The following is a 16,059-nucleotide window of genomic DNA, read 5'->3' on the forward strand; positions in this document are numbered from 1 at the left end:
CGGGTCATTTGGAGCATTTGACTCTTTGGATATGAAGTAGACTTTAGTTTTGATAAAATGCATGGGATCTTGGCCCTTTTTGCCCTAAAAAGGAAATGACATGCATATGACATGCATATCCCTAAATCTATGATCTTTATGGTCCAGAAGATGTTGGAAACCCTTCAAGAAACTTTAGAGAAGTAACCCTAAGGATTAAGTGCTTAATGGGTTGTATGTGCTTTATGCTTCCATTAAGGACTTAGGGCTTTGGATCTTGACTTATTGGTAAGGCCTAAAGGATAAAGTTGGAAACTTTATCCATCTAGGTTATGGTTTGGACCTAGTTTGAGCTTGGGAACTCCTGGAATGGACTCGAAATCAACTTAATAATTAAGTTATTCTGACTGATCCCCACGGCATGGTGGTTGGGCCGAGCACGCCTGTTTTGTCATATTGCGACCACGGCATGGCCATGGATGGCCATGACGTGGCGGTAAGTTATAGGTTGACTTTGACCGTTGACATTGAACCAAGTTTGAATTATGGGAATTTTGGGTATTTTGATTAGTAGTTGGAGCTTAAGTGTTTGTGATTTTATATGTGGCTGGTAGAGTCAGCATTTGGGGCAGTGATCTGTGTAGGCATGTAGTTATTTCCTCAGACTGTGAGGTGGGTTTCCCTCACAGTACTTGTGGGTCGAAGGCACCAATGTCAGCCCACTAGGTTACGTATCCTGGTATATTGGATGATGTTATGCTAGTTATATGATAGATTAGTAGATCTGTATGATTACATGTATTTTATGGATATGTGTTTATGTTTATCTAATGTATATGTCGACATATTGTGGTTGGATTGAGGCGGTCTTACTTCGTGTTGAAGGCCAAGATACCCGAGGCGGTTCGAATAGGCTGTAAGCCCTACGAGGCGGTCCAGCCATACCGAAGTCTCATAGAGCAGTCCAGATAGGCTGTAGGCCCTGCGAGGCGGTCCAGTTAGGTTGAAGGATCATATTTTCATGCTATTGTTTGTTATGTTGTGTGATGGTACTTTGGGGGAACTCACTAAGCTTTGTCTTACAGTTTCAGTTTATTGTTTCAAATACTTCAGATGATCATGGGAAAGCGAAGGCGTGATCGTGCACATCTTCCTGTTTTTATGACATTGGATCGTGGGATACTCTGGTTATGATTGTACTTTTGAAACAATGGTACTTTGTAAACACTTTATGGTTAAAGGGATATTTTTGAAAAAAATAAATTTCTATGATTTTTGGGATGTTACAAGTTGGTATCAGAGACTTGGTTTGAGAGAATTGGATTAATATTCGTGTGAATCCATACTCAAACTAAGGAATTGCAAAAGTTTTAAAAAGGTTTTAAAAATTGTTTTCAAAAGTAACCAAGGAAGGATGCGATGTGTATGATCAGCCGGAGCAAGAAAATATACGCCAAGTTAGCCACACTGTTGATTAATATAATGTTTATGGTAGAACAACATGCTAGTGGTAGGCTAGGGATCTTCAGGAATTGCACGATAGAACTTCCTGATGTATGATGCTTGATAGATCCTAGGAGTGCTTCTTGTATGAAATTGAGATCATTACTGTAGTCGCTTAGTGTGTGCATCATAGTTGTACATAACTAAGATTTTACAGCCTGAGAATGTTTGATTTAGCCTTATTTCCTGTTCTTGTCTGATTAAGGGCTTAGGGTAGGATCAAGTATTCGATTGTTTATAGGATCCAATGTTATGTATTATTACCATGCACGAGTGAATGCAGGGTTGGTGGAAGTTTCATGGGTGACTAAGTGTGTCAACAGACGGCCAGGTGAGGCGTGATTAGCCACTCTCTAGGGAGTGGGGATAGGATGTGTGTGTATCCTAGTTGATGTATCTATTTTGGGAAGTTATGATGATCTTTGAGACAAATACGAGTAGGTATGGAAGGTAGTATGGGCCCATACTACTGAAAGCACAAGACCCGTACACGTAGCAAGGAAGTCACAAACCCTAAAGTTTTCATTTGTCTGGAATGGATTTTATGGTATGAATTGTGGGATTTCTGAATTATTCTGGTTTATTTTCAGTGTTTTCTTTATGAGGGGATCAGGTTCTGGATCTGGTACGGGTGGCCAGGATAGGCTAGGATTGACTGATGATCAGATTTGAAATATCAGCGCCACTAAGGTGGTTGCCATTGTCCAGGCATGGGAGTTGAGGCAGGACCCTATTCAGACACAGCCTGCAGCAAAGCAGTTTAAGCCCGCTGATTCGAGATCTGAGGGATAAAGGATTTGCACTTGTGTCAAGTGTGGCAAGGTTCATGATGGTGGTTGTCGATCTTCATCTGGATGCCATAAATGTGGCAAGGAGGGTCGCGTAGTATTTTCATCAGCATGCCCCAGTACCGTGCACCAGGATATGTTATGATTGTGATCAGGTTGGCCATATTAAGGCCAACTGTCCCTTGCTCACTGCGAGGCCGGTGCAGGCTCCAACACCAGCTACCTTGAGGACCACAGATAGGCACCAGGGTAGGGACGAGCCCCCGAGGGCTCGAGGTCGTGCTCTCCAGATCACAGCATAGGAGGCCATGGCGGTGTCAGACGTCGTTACTGGTATGTTTCTATTTATCATTTTGTCAGTTATTTTATGGTATGCTTATGTTTATGATTCTGCTAGGTACTTTCTTAGTGAATTCCTTGCCCGCTTTTACGCTTTTCAACTCGGGTGCGAGTCGGTCCTTTGTGTCTCAGTATTTTAGTAGGAGCTTTGATATGACTCTTGGACAGTTGGAGTGTCCGTTGCGGGTTTCTATCGCCAATAAACATAGGGTTTCGGCATCGAGCGTTTATCAGAGTTATATCTTGGAGATTTTCGGAGTGCCTTATCCGATTGATTTGATTCCTATCCCCATTGGGGATCTATGTGTGATAGTAGGGATGGATTGGTTGAGCAAGTATGAGGCTATGATTGACTGCGAGGGTCAGCGGGTGGCGGTTCGAACCCCAAGTGGCGAGAGATGATTATTTATGGAAAGGGTACTACGATTGGGTCAGCCTTTTGTTCTGCTGCCAGGGATCGACAATATATTCAGCATGGTTGTATGGGTTATCTTGCGTATGTGTTTGACACTTGATCTAGGGAGCAGGCTTCGGTTTCAGATGTGCCTGTCGTTAGAGAGTTTGCTAATGTATTCCCGAAGGAGTTACCCGGTGGAGGAAGGTTGCGTTCAAGATCGATTTGATTCCGGGGGTGGCTACGATTGCCAAGGCGCCGTACCGATTGGCACCACCGGAGATACATGAGTTATCCTCCCAGCTTTAGGAGCTGTTGGTCAAGAAGTTTATTAGAACAAGCAGTTCGCCGTGGGGAGCATCGATTTTCTTCTCAAGAAGAAGGATGGTTCACACCAGATGTTCATTAATTATCGGGAGTTGAAATGGTTGACAGTGAAGAACCGTTACCCACTCTCGCGGACTGATGACCTCTTTGATCAATTGCAGGGTGCATCTTGGTTCTCCAAGATCAGGTTCTGGATCTGGTACGGGTGGCCAGGATAGGCCAGGATTGACTGATGATCAGATTCGGAAGATCAGCGCCACTGAGGTAGTTGCTGCTGTCCAGAGGCCTATGCCGAAGACATTTGGATCTATCAAGACCGCTATGATTGAGCTCTTTTATGATCGATATGATGCATTTTTTGAGGCTACTGTTGCTGAAGCTACCACGGCTATCGCTATCGCAGGGGTTCAAGGGGAGAGAGCTTTCCAGTACCCGGACTTCGACAATACGAAGCCCCCGAAGTTTGATGGGGTGTGGGGCCCGATTATGGTGATGAGGTGGTTATCTGATGTGGAGGGTTTTTCTTCACATGTTCTTTCCCTGCTGACCAGAAGGTCAAGTGCGCCCTGAAACCTCTCCGTTCAGGTGCGAAGGATTGATGGAGATTGGTGACTAGCTCTTACACTCCTGAGCAGAGAGCTATTGTTACTTGGGAGCAGTTCTCGGAGATGTTCCACACGAGATATGTTCCCTTGGTGGAGAGGGAGAGGTTGGCTCAGGAGTACATGGATCTGAGACAGGGGATTGAGAGGGTGATGGAGATCACCAAGATGTTTAGTGAGAGGGCTCTTTCTGCCCAGAGTTTCTTGCTTCTGAGCAGGCTCAGATGACCCGGTACTTGAGCATGCTCAAGACGGATATCCACCAGTTTGTGTCCACCCAACGTTATGGTACTCTCGCTGAGCTTCAGGAGGCTGCAAGCAGACGGGAGATTGGGATTGACCTCCAGGTGTGGGAGCTAAGGCATGCCCCTGTTCAAACACAGCCTGTGGCAAAGTAGTTCAATCCCGCTAATTCGAGATATGGGGGACAGAGGGTTCGTATTTGTGGCAAGTGCAGCAAGGTTCATGATGGTGCTTGTCGATCTTCATCTCGATGCCACAAATGTGGCAAGGAGGGGCCTTATGCCTAGGATTGTCATGAGCATGCCCCAGTACTGTGCACCAGGATCTGTTACCATTGTGAGCAGGTTGCCCATATTAAGACACCCTGTCCCTTGCTCATTGCGAGGCCGGTGCAGGCTCCAACACCAGCTACCTTGAGGATCAAAGATAGGCGCCAGGGAAGGGCGGAGCTCCCGAGGGCTCGAGGTCGTGCTTTCCATCTCACAGCAGAGGAGGCCAGGGCGGCGCTAGACGTCGTTACTGGTATGTTTCTATTTATAATTATGTAAGTTATTTTATGGTATGATTATGTTTAAGATTCTGCTAGGTACCTTCTTAGTGAATTCCTTGCCCGCTCTTGTGCTTTCGACTCGGGTGCGAGTCGGTACTTCGTATCTCAGTCTTTTAGTAGGAGCTTTGATATGCCTCTTGGAGATTTGGAGTGTCCGTTGTGGGTTTCTATCGCCAATGAACACGGGGTTTCGGCATCGAGCGTTTATCAGGGTTGTGTCTTTGAGATTTTAGGAGTGCCTTATCTAATTGATCTCATTCCTATCCCCATTGGGGATGTATGTGTGATAGTATGGATGGATGGGTTGAGAAAGTATAGGGCTATGATTGACTGCGAGGGTCAGTGTGTGGCGGTTCGAACCCCAAGTGGGGGAGAGCTGGTTATTTATGGAGAGGGTACCAGGATTGGGTCAGCCTTTTGTTCTGCTGCCAGGGCTCGACATCATATTCAACATGATTGTATGGGTTATCTTGAGTATGTCGTTGTCACTCGATATGGGAAGCAGGCTTCAGTTTCAGAAGTGCCTGTCGTTAGAGAGTTTGCTAATGTATTCCCGGTGGAGTTACCCGGTGGAGGAAGGTTGCGTTCAGGATCGATTTAATTCCAGGTGCGGCTACGATTGCCAAGGCGTCGTACCGATTGGCACCACATGAGATGCAATAGTTGTCCTCCCAGCTTCAGGAGCTTTTGGGCAAGAAGTTTATTAGACCGAGCAGTTTTCCGTGGGGAGCACCGATTTTGTTCTTCAAGAAAAAGGATGGTTCACACCGGATGTTCATTGATTACCAGGAGTTGAACAAGCTGACGGTGAAGAACTGTTATCCACTCTTGCAGATTGATGACCTCTTTGATCAGTTGCAGGGTGCATCTTAGATCGATTTCAGGTCGGGGTATCATCATATGAGGGTTAGAGAGGAGGACGTGGAGAAGACCGCGTTTCAGACTCGTTATGGCCACTACGAGTTCATGGTGATGCCATTCAGGCTCACCAATGCGCCTGTGGCATTTATGGACTTGATGAATCGGGTATGCAGGTCGATGCTCGGTCGATCGTTCATTGTTTTCATTGATAATATATTGGTGTATTCCAAGACCAGGGAGCAGCATGAGGTGCAAATTTGAGAGCTTCTGGGAGTTTTGAGGCGAGAACGGTCGTATTCCAAGTTCTCGAAGTGTAAGTTTTGGTTACGATAGATCCAATTCTTGGGGAATCTCGTCAAGCAGAACGGGATTTTGGTTGATCCGACCAAGATTGAGGCCGTGATATAGTGGGAGGTTCCAAAGTCTCCCTCAGAGATCAGTAGTTTCTTGGGATTTGCATGGTATTATCGAATATTTATTCATGACTTCTCCAAGATCGCAGAACCTCTCACTCGTTTGATGAGGAAGTGCGTGGATTTCCGCTGGGGGCATGAGCAGCATGTTGCGTTCGGTGCACTGAGATAGAAGGTGTGTGAGGCTCCAGTGTTGACCTCCCTAAGGGTGTTGAGGATTTTGTCGTCTATTGTGATGCATTTATCACTGGTTTCGGGGCGGTGCATCTGGAGCGTGGGAGAGTCATTGTGTATGCTTCTAGGAAGCTGAAGCCGTGAGGGTCGGTATCCGACACATGATTTAGAGTAAGGGGAAGTGGTGTTTTCCCTCAAGATTTGGTGACATTATCTGTATAGGGTTCGATTTACCATCTACACGGACCACAAGAGTTTGTGATATCTCATGGATCAGCCCAATCTAAACATGACACAACGTAGATGGCTTGATGTAGTCAAGGATTATGACAGGGTATAATTCTTTATCACCAATGTGGTCGCTGATGCTTTGAGCTGCAAAACGACTAGTTCCGCTACTGAGATCCTATGTATGAGGATATCGATTGAGTCGCCATTATTGGATTTGATTATGGAGGCTCAGGTTGAGGGAGTCAAGAAGTAGAATTGGAAGCAGGGGAGAGATTGACAAGTTTATTACTGACAACTGTGGATTATTGACCCGGTATGGTTGGGTATGGGCACCATATTTGGTGGGGTCAAACAGGTTGTGTTAGAGGAGGCACACAAGTCTAGGTTTTTGATACACCCTGGAGACACCAAGATGTATCAGGATTTGCGACTAAGTTACTGGTGGTCATACATGAAGAGGGAGATAGCCTAGTATGTTGAGAGGTGATTGACCTGTCAGATGGTCAAGGCTGAGCACCATAGGCCGCATGGCAAGTTGTAGCCATTATAGGTTCCCATGTGGAAATGGGAAAATCAGAAAATATCACTATGAATTTCATCACCAAGTTACCTTGGAAGGCTAAGGGATTCGATGCGATATGGGTTATAATGGACGTCTGACCAAGAGCTCCCACTTTCTAGCCATTCGAGAGAGCTCTTCGGCCGAGAAATTGGCCGATTTATATGTGCGTGAGATCTTTGATCGACATGATATTCCAGTCTTCATTGTATCTGATCGACATGTTTGGTTCACATCTCATTTTTGGCAGAAGTTGCACGAGGAACTGGGTACGAGGTTACATCTTAGCACTGCTTATCATCCGCAGATGGACGGTCAGAGGAACTGGGTACGAGGTTACATCTTAGCATGAGGAACTGGGTACGAGGATACATCTTGCACGAGGAACTAGGTACGAGGTTACATCTTAGCACTGCTCATAGGGTCATGGGAAGGACTGAGGTAGTCCTTAAGATGATAGAGCTTATTCAGTAGATTAGGTAGAGGCTACAGACAGCTCAGATCCGACAGAAGAGTTATGCCTATAAGCGTCGATCTGAGTTGGAGTTCCAGGTTGATGGCATGGTTTTACTGAAGGTATCACACCAGAAGGTTGTAATAAGCTTCAGGAAGAGGGCAAGTTGGGGCCCCAGTATATTGGGCCATTTCTGGTGATTGCTAGAGTTGGCAAGGTAGCTTACAGGCTGGATTTTTCCTGAGGACCTCAATCATATCCATAATAATGTCCACATTTCGTAGCTTCGGAAATGTGTGGCTCATGATTCAACAGTTGTCCATTTGAAGGATATCCAGGTGGATGATCGCCTAAATTATGTTGAGAGACTGGTGGCGGTTTTGGATAAGAAGACGAAGGCCCTACGCAACGAGGTGGTGCCTTTGGTAAATGTCCAGTGGCAGCATCGGAAGGATTCCGAGTAGACATGGGAACCTGAGGCAGAGATGCGTGAGCATTACCCTTAGTTATTCGCAGTTGAGGACTTCGAGGACGGAGTTTGAATCAAGTGGGGGAGAATTGTAACACCCATTTCAGGTAAAAATTTAATTTACAAATGTCAATATTGTTCTGGGTGGCCACAGCCACGAGTCGCGGGTTTTAATGGCCATGAGGTGCCACAGCGTGGTAGCCAGTTTTGGTGAAACCCTAATCATTTGGGCTTTGAGCCCTATTTAAAGGACATTATGGCTAGGGCTTCAAGGTCATTCATCCTCCATCACCCTATCAAGCACTGAAACCCTAACCCTCGCCTCCATCACTTTTGAAAGTTCAATCTTTATACTTTGTTAGAATTTTTGAAGGAGAAGGAAGCTTTTGGTGAGGATTATCATCTTGCAAGCATCATATTCATCTTCTAGCTTCTCTTCTAAACTTGGATGAGTGTTCAAGACTCAATCTTTTCTTTGCTAGGTTGTTAGATCTTTGATTTTGGTCCCTTTTTGTAACACTCGGTCTCAGATTTGCCTCGTTTCTTGGGGCTGCGACCCAGTCATCAGTTTTCATGAGGCTTAGGGCATCGAGAAAGGATTTATTTGGCCCATTTCGGATGTGGGTGTCATGGTTTGAGTGATCCAAGTATTCGATTGTGTCTTCAGAAGCCAAGGGTATAATCATAATTTGATATCTCGATCTTTTATGGATTTTGGGTTTCGGTCAGGAGATTTTAAGGCTTGGATGTGTTATTAGGAGCGTAGGGCTCCTCTCTACCTTTTCGTGGATATAAAGTTCGGTCGAAACGGACCTAGAATGAGGGAGTTATGGTGTTTTGAAGATTTTGGCAGTTTTGGTCCATAATGTCGGAGTTTTGGCAATTTTGGCAGTTTTGGTCACTGCAGCATGATCTATAGGGGTAAAATCAGTCGTCACGAACTTCCACCAGTCCTTCACTCCCAAGCGAAGCTGGTTCATTTCAAATCGAACTCTCAAGTGCTCCGGGCACGAACACGTATAGAAACACCCCTCAATGTCGGAAATCCATCTCATGGCAGTAATCGGGTCCTGGGTCCCGTCAAACTTTGGTGGCTTCGTGTTGCTGAACACTTGGAACAACAACGAGTCACCTCCCTGTGGCCTCGCAGCAGCTACGATTGCGGTGGCTGCAGCAGCAGCAACCTCCGTGACAGTAGTGTATCGCTCATTAAACGTCTCAATCAACATGGTCTTAATAGACCCAAACATCTCTGGTATAGCCTATCTAATAGCTGCGGCCACCTCCTCATGAATGATCCTGCGGATCTCCTCGTCACTGATACCACTGCTCCCGGGATTGTTGCGGGTAATCACCATAGTGCCTCTGAAACACACACACGAAAATCATCAGAGACTAGCTTGAGCACTCACGCCATTACCCACCCCTACATGTTCCTTAGTATTCTAAGGTTCTTACTTGGGTCGCATACAGATCTGGTGCTTTTAGTAGTACGGGCCCAATATTACCTTCCACACCAACTTGTAGTCATCCCAAGTCCTCCTCCTAGGATCCTAATTCACAAGTATTGTATCCCTCACAGATCTCAAACTACTCTCTCAGTAGATTCCTCAATGCTCATCTAGGTATCTCTCCAAGATTACTCAAAACTCTCTCTAAAGAAAATTCCTGCTATGTATCCCTACTCAGCACACCCACAGAGCAAATAGAAGATACGATTAATCAATAGCATTTCCTAGGCTAAGGCATCATGAATCAGGAAACTCTAGCTCTAAATCCCTGAAATACCTAGCCTATTCTCTAGCATGCAACTCTAATATCTCATAAGTATCTCATAATATAAACAAATAATGGTATTTTAAGAAATCACCGTTCGGGCTCTGGCTGATTGTACATACTGCTCCATCTCGTTTTCTCTTAAAAGCTCTTACTCGTTTTTATAAAAAATCATTTCCTTTTAGAAAATTTTCTCAAATCCTCAGTTTGAGTCCAGACATACCCGAGAGTACATCCGAATCCCTCAAACAAAGGCTCTGATACCAACTTGTAACGCTCTAAATTTTCAAACAAATTTTTCATTTTTAAAATCACATAAAACCCCAAATCACATTTCTCAAAAACCACAAATGTATAAGTTGTCAAAACACAAGTCAACAATTGTTTGATAATATCCTAGAATCCTCAAAACCATAAACTCCAACTCGTGTGTACAATCAAGCCGGCGCCTTCCTACGATCCTGAGAAGTACCTGAAACACATATCACACAACATTGTAAGCACGAAGCTTAGTGAGTTCCCCAAAATACCATGCACAAATAATTAGCCTCTCATGGCTAAATCTCAATAAGGACCCTCCGGTCATGTGTCTCAGTGAGGACCCTCCGGTCTCACAGCTTGGGTCGGACCCTCCAGTCTGATATCTCAGTGAAGACCCTCCGGTCTCACAACTTGGTTTGGACCCTCTGGTCCTAACTCAATAAAGCACAGAAATAATATACAACATAAATCACAAAGACAAAATGCATGATATCACATAACTCAGTATAAGCACATAAGACCCTCCGGTTAATAAATCAGATAAGACCCTCCGGTCAATAACTCATACAAGATCCTCCGGTCACACAGTATTACCACTTAGGTAAGTATAGTGAGAAGACTCACCTCGTAAGCAAAGCAAGTATGTCTCGTACTCAACGATCGGTCTCGAATCCGCCTACATATCATAATCATCTCTAATTAACACTTTGTAATAACCACTCTAAGGATATTAAGCTAACCCCTTTACTAACTCTTGGAAAGGGTGAAAAGACCATTTCACCCCTCCATGGTCTCCATATCCATCACTTGACTAAACCCTAAAAGTCAACAGAAGTCAACACTCGAGTCAACAGTCCATGTTGACCCAACTCGTCGAGTGCACCTATGCGACTCGTTGAGTTCCTCATGTTCTCGGAAAATTGGGAAAACTCAAACTCAACTCGCCGAGTTGTCTCATCAACTCGTCGAGTTTGCACGTGTCCAGACTCTTCGGGAAAAACCCTAACCGACTCGTCGAGTCGAATCATGCACTCGTCGAGTCCCTCTAGTCCAATTCTCATTCAGACGATTCTAAGCAGAAATAAAGTCTCAAACTCCAGATCTAGCCTCCCAAGGCTGAAATACCACGTAAAGCTGCAAGCTTTACGTCCATGCATGGCACCTAGAGCTCAAAATGCCAAAACAAACCTCTATAGAAAGTTTAATGTTTGGAACTTGGTCAATAGCTTGATAAAGCTTGGATCTTTATGCTCAAGGGACCTCATACAGTCCATATCTGAAGTTTCAACTTCATGTCATGCTCAAATGAGTCAAAGGCTAAAAAAGAAGATAGAAATGGCCACAAACTTCCTAAAGAAGAGATCTAACCAAACAATGATCAAGGTGATACATTTTTACCTCCAACTAGCAGCTAGTACTGAAGGAACATTGGATCCAAGGCCTTCTTCTCGTTCCAAACCTTTTGCTCTTCTTTCTTCTTCCAAGAATGCACCAAATCTCACATTTTTAGCCTCTCTATCTCTCTCTCTCAGATGATACCAGCTCGTTTAGGGTTTCTCTCAGGGTGTAAAAGTGAAAAGGGATGCGGAAATGAAGGCTTAAGGTCCTTTAAATACGGTACAAACCCTGAAAATTAGAGTTTTCTCACTCAGCACCTACTCGTCGAGTTGGGTCCATCAACTCGTCGAGTAGACTCTAAAAATACCGCGGCTATTTCCATCTCTACTCGGCGAGTTGGGGCCTCCAACTCGTCGAGTCTCCCTAACAAAATGAATATAATTTAGTTAGATATTATACCTGGGAGTCGGGATGTTACACAAGAATCACCACAGTTGGGACCAAATATGCCCTTAATGAAGAAATGGATAGATCTATAAGAAAAGATGATCAAGCTAGGAGCTTTTTACCTCCTAGAGGTTGCCAGCAAGTAAAGAATCCCATATCCAAGCTTCTTCCAAGCTCCAAGGTCCTTCTTCCACCTTCTTCTTCTTCAAGTACACCATCAAAACACACAAATGAGCTCCAAATGCACTCTTATCACTTAGGGTTAGCTAGAGGGGCAATTTTTAGGTGGAGGCTGATGAGGGTGAAGGTATTGGGCCATAAGGAGGATTATATAGGGTGCAAACCCTGAAACTAGGGTTTTGGGTCTTAACAGTGTACGCGCTGCGTACCTGAGGAGTAAGCGGGGCGTACGCATGCAAGGCCTGCTTCCTTTATGCATGAGTACGCCATGCGTAAACCCCGAGTATGCACGACGTACGGACCAAAAATGCCAACCTTTATAAAATTTATGGTAAAGTATGTACCTTCTCGGAACGGGTGTTACAATTATCCCTTACTTGAACTAGACTTCACCCTCGAAGTCAGATGTTGCGAATAACTCAGGATAATACTCTCGCATCTCCGCCTCCCGCTCCCAGGTCCACTCGGAGCCTTTCTGATGTTGCCACTGAACCTTTACCAATTGTATCTCCTTGTTGCGTAAGACCTTCATCTTTCTCTTCAGAAGCACTACCGGCCTCTAAATATAATTCAGGCGCTCATCGACCTGAATATCATCCAAAGGGACCACTACCTCGTCGTCCAACATGCACTTTCGTAACTGCGAAACATGGAAAGTGTTGTGGATCTGACTAAGCTCGCTCGATAAATCCAACCGGTAGGCCACCCTACCTACCCCGGAGATCACACGGAACGGTCCAATATACCACGGACCCAACTTTCCCCTCTTCCTGAAGTGTATCACACCCTTCCAGGGTGAGACCTTCAGTAGCACCATACCGCCGAGCTGGAACTCTAACTCTGATCGACGCCAGTCGGTATAGCTCTTCTGCCGACTCTGAGTTGCCTGCAATCTCTACCTAATCTGTTGGATGAGCTCTGTAGTCTGGAGGACTACCTCAATCCTCCCCATGACTCTATGACCAAACTCCCCCAACAAACTGGGGTATGCCATCTCCGACCATACAGAAGCTCGAAGGGCGGTGCACCAATGTTGGAGTGATAATTGTTGTTGTTGAAGAACTCTGCAAGAGGTACATAGGAATCCCAACTCCCACCAAAATCTATGACACAAGCTCGCAACATATCCTTAAGTGTCTGGATGGTTCGCTCTCTCTGGTCGTCAGTCTACAGATGATAAGCAGTGTTGAAATGTAGCCTCGTACCCAGTTCCTCGTGGAACTTCTGCTAGAATCGGGAAGTGAACTGAACATATCGATCTGATATAGTAGAAATCGAAACCCCATGACGAGTAACAATGTCACGAACGTACACATCGGCCAACTTATTGGCCGAGGAGCTCTCCCGGATGGACAAAAAGTGGGCACTCTTGGTCAATCGATTGACGATGACCCAGATAGCATCAAAACCCTTGGCCATCTTCGGTAGCTTAGTGATAAAGCCAATGGTGATCTGTTCCCACTTCCACATGGGAACTTCCAAAGGTTTCAGCTTTCCATGCGACGTCTGATGCTCGTCTTTGGCCATCCTACAGTTCAAGCACCTCTCAACGTACCAAGCTATCTCCCTCTTCATACACGTCCACCAGTAACTTAGTCTCAAATCCTGATACATCGTGGTGGCTCCCGGGTGTATCGAAAAGTGAGACTTATGTTCCTCCTCTAAAAGTATCTGTCTGACATCTCAACAGTCCCCTACTATCGGTGACAAATCTGTCGATCTCTCCCTTAATCCTCTCCTGTTTCTAGTTCTCCTTCTTGACCCCTTCTCCATTTTACCCCTCTGCTCAAAGCATCCGCGACCACATTCGCTTTACCCGGATGGTAAAGGATCTCGCAGTCATAATCCTTGACCACGTCAAGCCAGCTGTTTTGTCTCAAGTTCAGGTTCGGCTGGTCCATAAGATATCGCAAACTCTTGTGATCCGTGTAAACGGTACACTGGACCCCAAGTCTCCAAATCGTGAGGGCAAACATCAATGCCCCCATCTCTAGATCATGAGTAGGATATCGTGCCTCATGCGACTTCAGCTGCTGAGAAGCATACACAATCACTCGCCCCCTCTGCATAAGAACCGCCCCCAAACCAGAGATGGATGCATCACAAAATACCATGAAATCCTCGACACCCTCCGAAATGGTCAACGTTGGGGCATCACATAACCTCTGTCGTAGTGTCTCAAACTCCGTTTGCTGCTCCGGGCCCCACCAGAAATCTACGCCCTTCCTCGTCAGACGGGTGAGGGCTACAACAATATTGGAGAAATCCTGGATAAATCACCGATAATATCCAACTAAACCCAAGAAACTCCTAATCTCTGGAGGGGACTTCGGGACCCCCCCAATGCATCACAACCTCAATCTTGGCCAGATACACCAGAATCCCATTTTGGTTAACGAGATGCCCCAGGAACTAGACCTCTCGTAACCAAAACCCACACTTCAAGAACTTGACATACAGATGTTCCCGCCTCAAGACTCCCAAAAGCTCTCGAAGGTGCTCCTCGTGTTGTTCTCTGGTCTTAGAATACACCAATATATCATCAATAAAAACAATAATCGATCGATCGAGCATCGGCCTGCACACCCGATTCATTAAATTCATAAACACTATAGGCGCATTGGTGAGCCCAAATGGCATCACGACGAACTCGTAATAACCATAACGAGTCCGAAATGCTGTCTTCTCCATGTCCTCCTCTCTAACCCTCACCTGATGATACCCCGACCTCAGATCGATCTTGGAGAACCAAGATGCACCCTGCATCTGATCAAAGAGGTCGTCAATTCGTGGAAGGGGATAACGATTCTTCACCGTCAACTTGTTCAACTCCCGGTAATCAATGCACATCCGGTGTGAACCGTCCTTCTTCTCGACGAACAATATCGGTGCTCCCCACGGCGAACTGCTCGGTCTGATGAACTGCTTGCCTAATAGCTCCTGAAGCTGAGAGGACAACTCCTGCATCTCAGGCGGTGCCAAACAGTACAACGCCTTGGAAATCGGAGTTGCACCTGGCACCAGGTCAATCCTGAACTCTTCTTGCCTCTCGGGAGGCACACTGGGTAACTCCTCCAGAAACACATCAGCAAACTCCCTAACAACCGGCACATCTGAAATCGATGCTTGCTCCCCAATCCGAGTATTAACCACATAGGCAATATAACCCATACAACCATGCTGAAGGTACTGCCGAGCCCTGGCCGCCGAACAAAACCCTGATCCAATCCTGGTACCCTCTCCATAGATGACCAGTTCTCCCCCACTTGGGGTTCGGACTACCACTCACTGACCCTCTCAGTCAATCATAGCACCAAACTTGCTCAACCAATCCATCCCTAATTAATAAAACTATGTTAAGATTACCGAACCCCATAAGAAATTTTCTAAAAAAAAGAATGAATTGCAATGAATAATCCATATAATTTGTTTAATTATATTGTTGATTATGTTAATAATCAAATTTGGATGAATTATCAAATATCTGAGGAATATGGAAAATGTTGACTAATACAAAATCATATTTTTTAATTAATAGATAAAAGATAGTCATATATTTAGTTATTTATATGAAATAGTGATGAAATGCAAATAACCATTTGAATCCATGTCAACATATTTATTTATAACAAATGTTAAAAAGATGACAATTAATGGCTTAAAATGGAAAATGTAAACAATATGACAATTATTAATTGTAATAGGAAATTTCTAAGAAATAATTTGATATTAATTTAAACGTCTAAACATAAATAATATTTTAAAAAATATAAAATAAAATTTTGGTTTTTCGGTTAACCGTCCGTAGCAAAAAACATGAACCATAACCGACCGAAAAACCGAAGATTTTACCGGTTCGGTTAACCAAACCGAAAAAGTCAAGAATATTGGTTTGGTGAACCTAAAAATCGGTACGGTTTTTAGGTTCGGTTTTTCGGTTTTCGGATATTTTGAACACCCCTAATTGCTATGGTATAACCATATTCTTACATACGACTACTATAGTACAACTATTGTCTTCCATACCCGTGTTATAGTATAACTATAGTCTTCAATATCAAAGCTATGATATAACCATAGTCTCACAACAGTCACAAAGACACGGTCTACATACTACTATAGACTCTCCGTAATTATACAACCAGTGTTTTGAAAACCGGACCGGACATTG

The sequence above is a fragment of the Lactuca virosa genome, chromosome 5 (genome assembly GCF_052849685.1).
Source record: "Lactuca virosa cultivar CGN04683 chromosome 5, Lactuca_virosa_CGN04683_v6, whole genome shotgun sequence".
Lineage (NCBI taxonomy): Eukaryota > Viridiplantae > Streptophyta > Magnoliopsida > Asterales > Asteraceae > Lactuca > Lactuca virosa.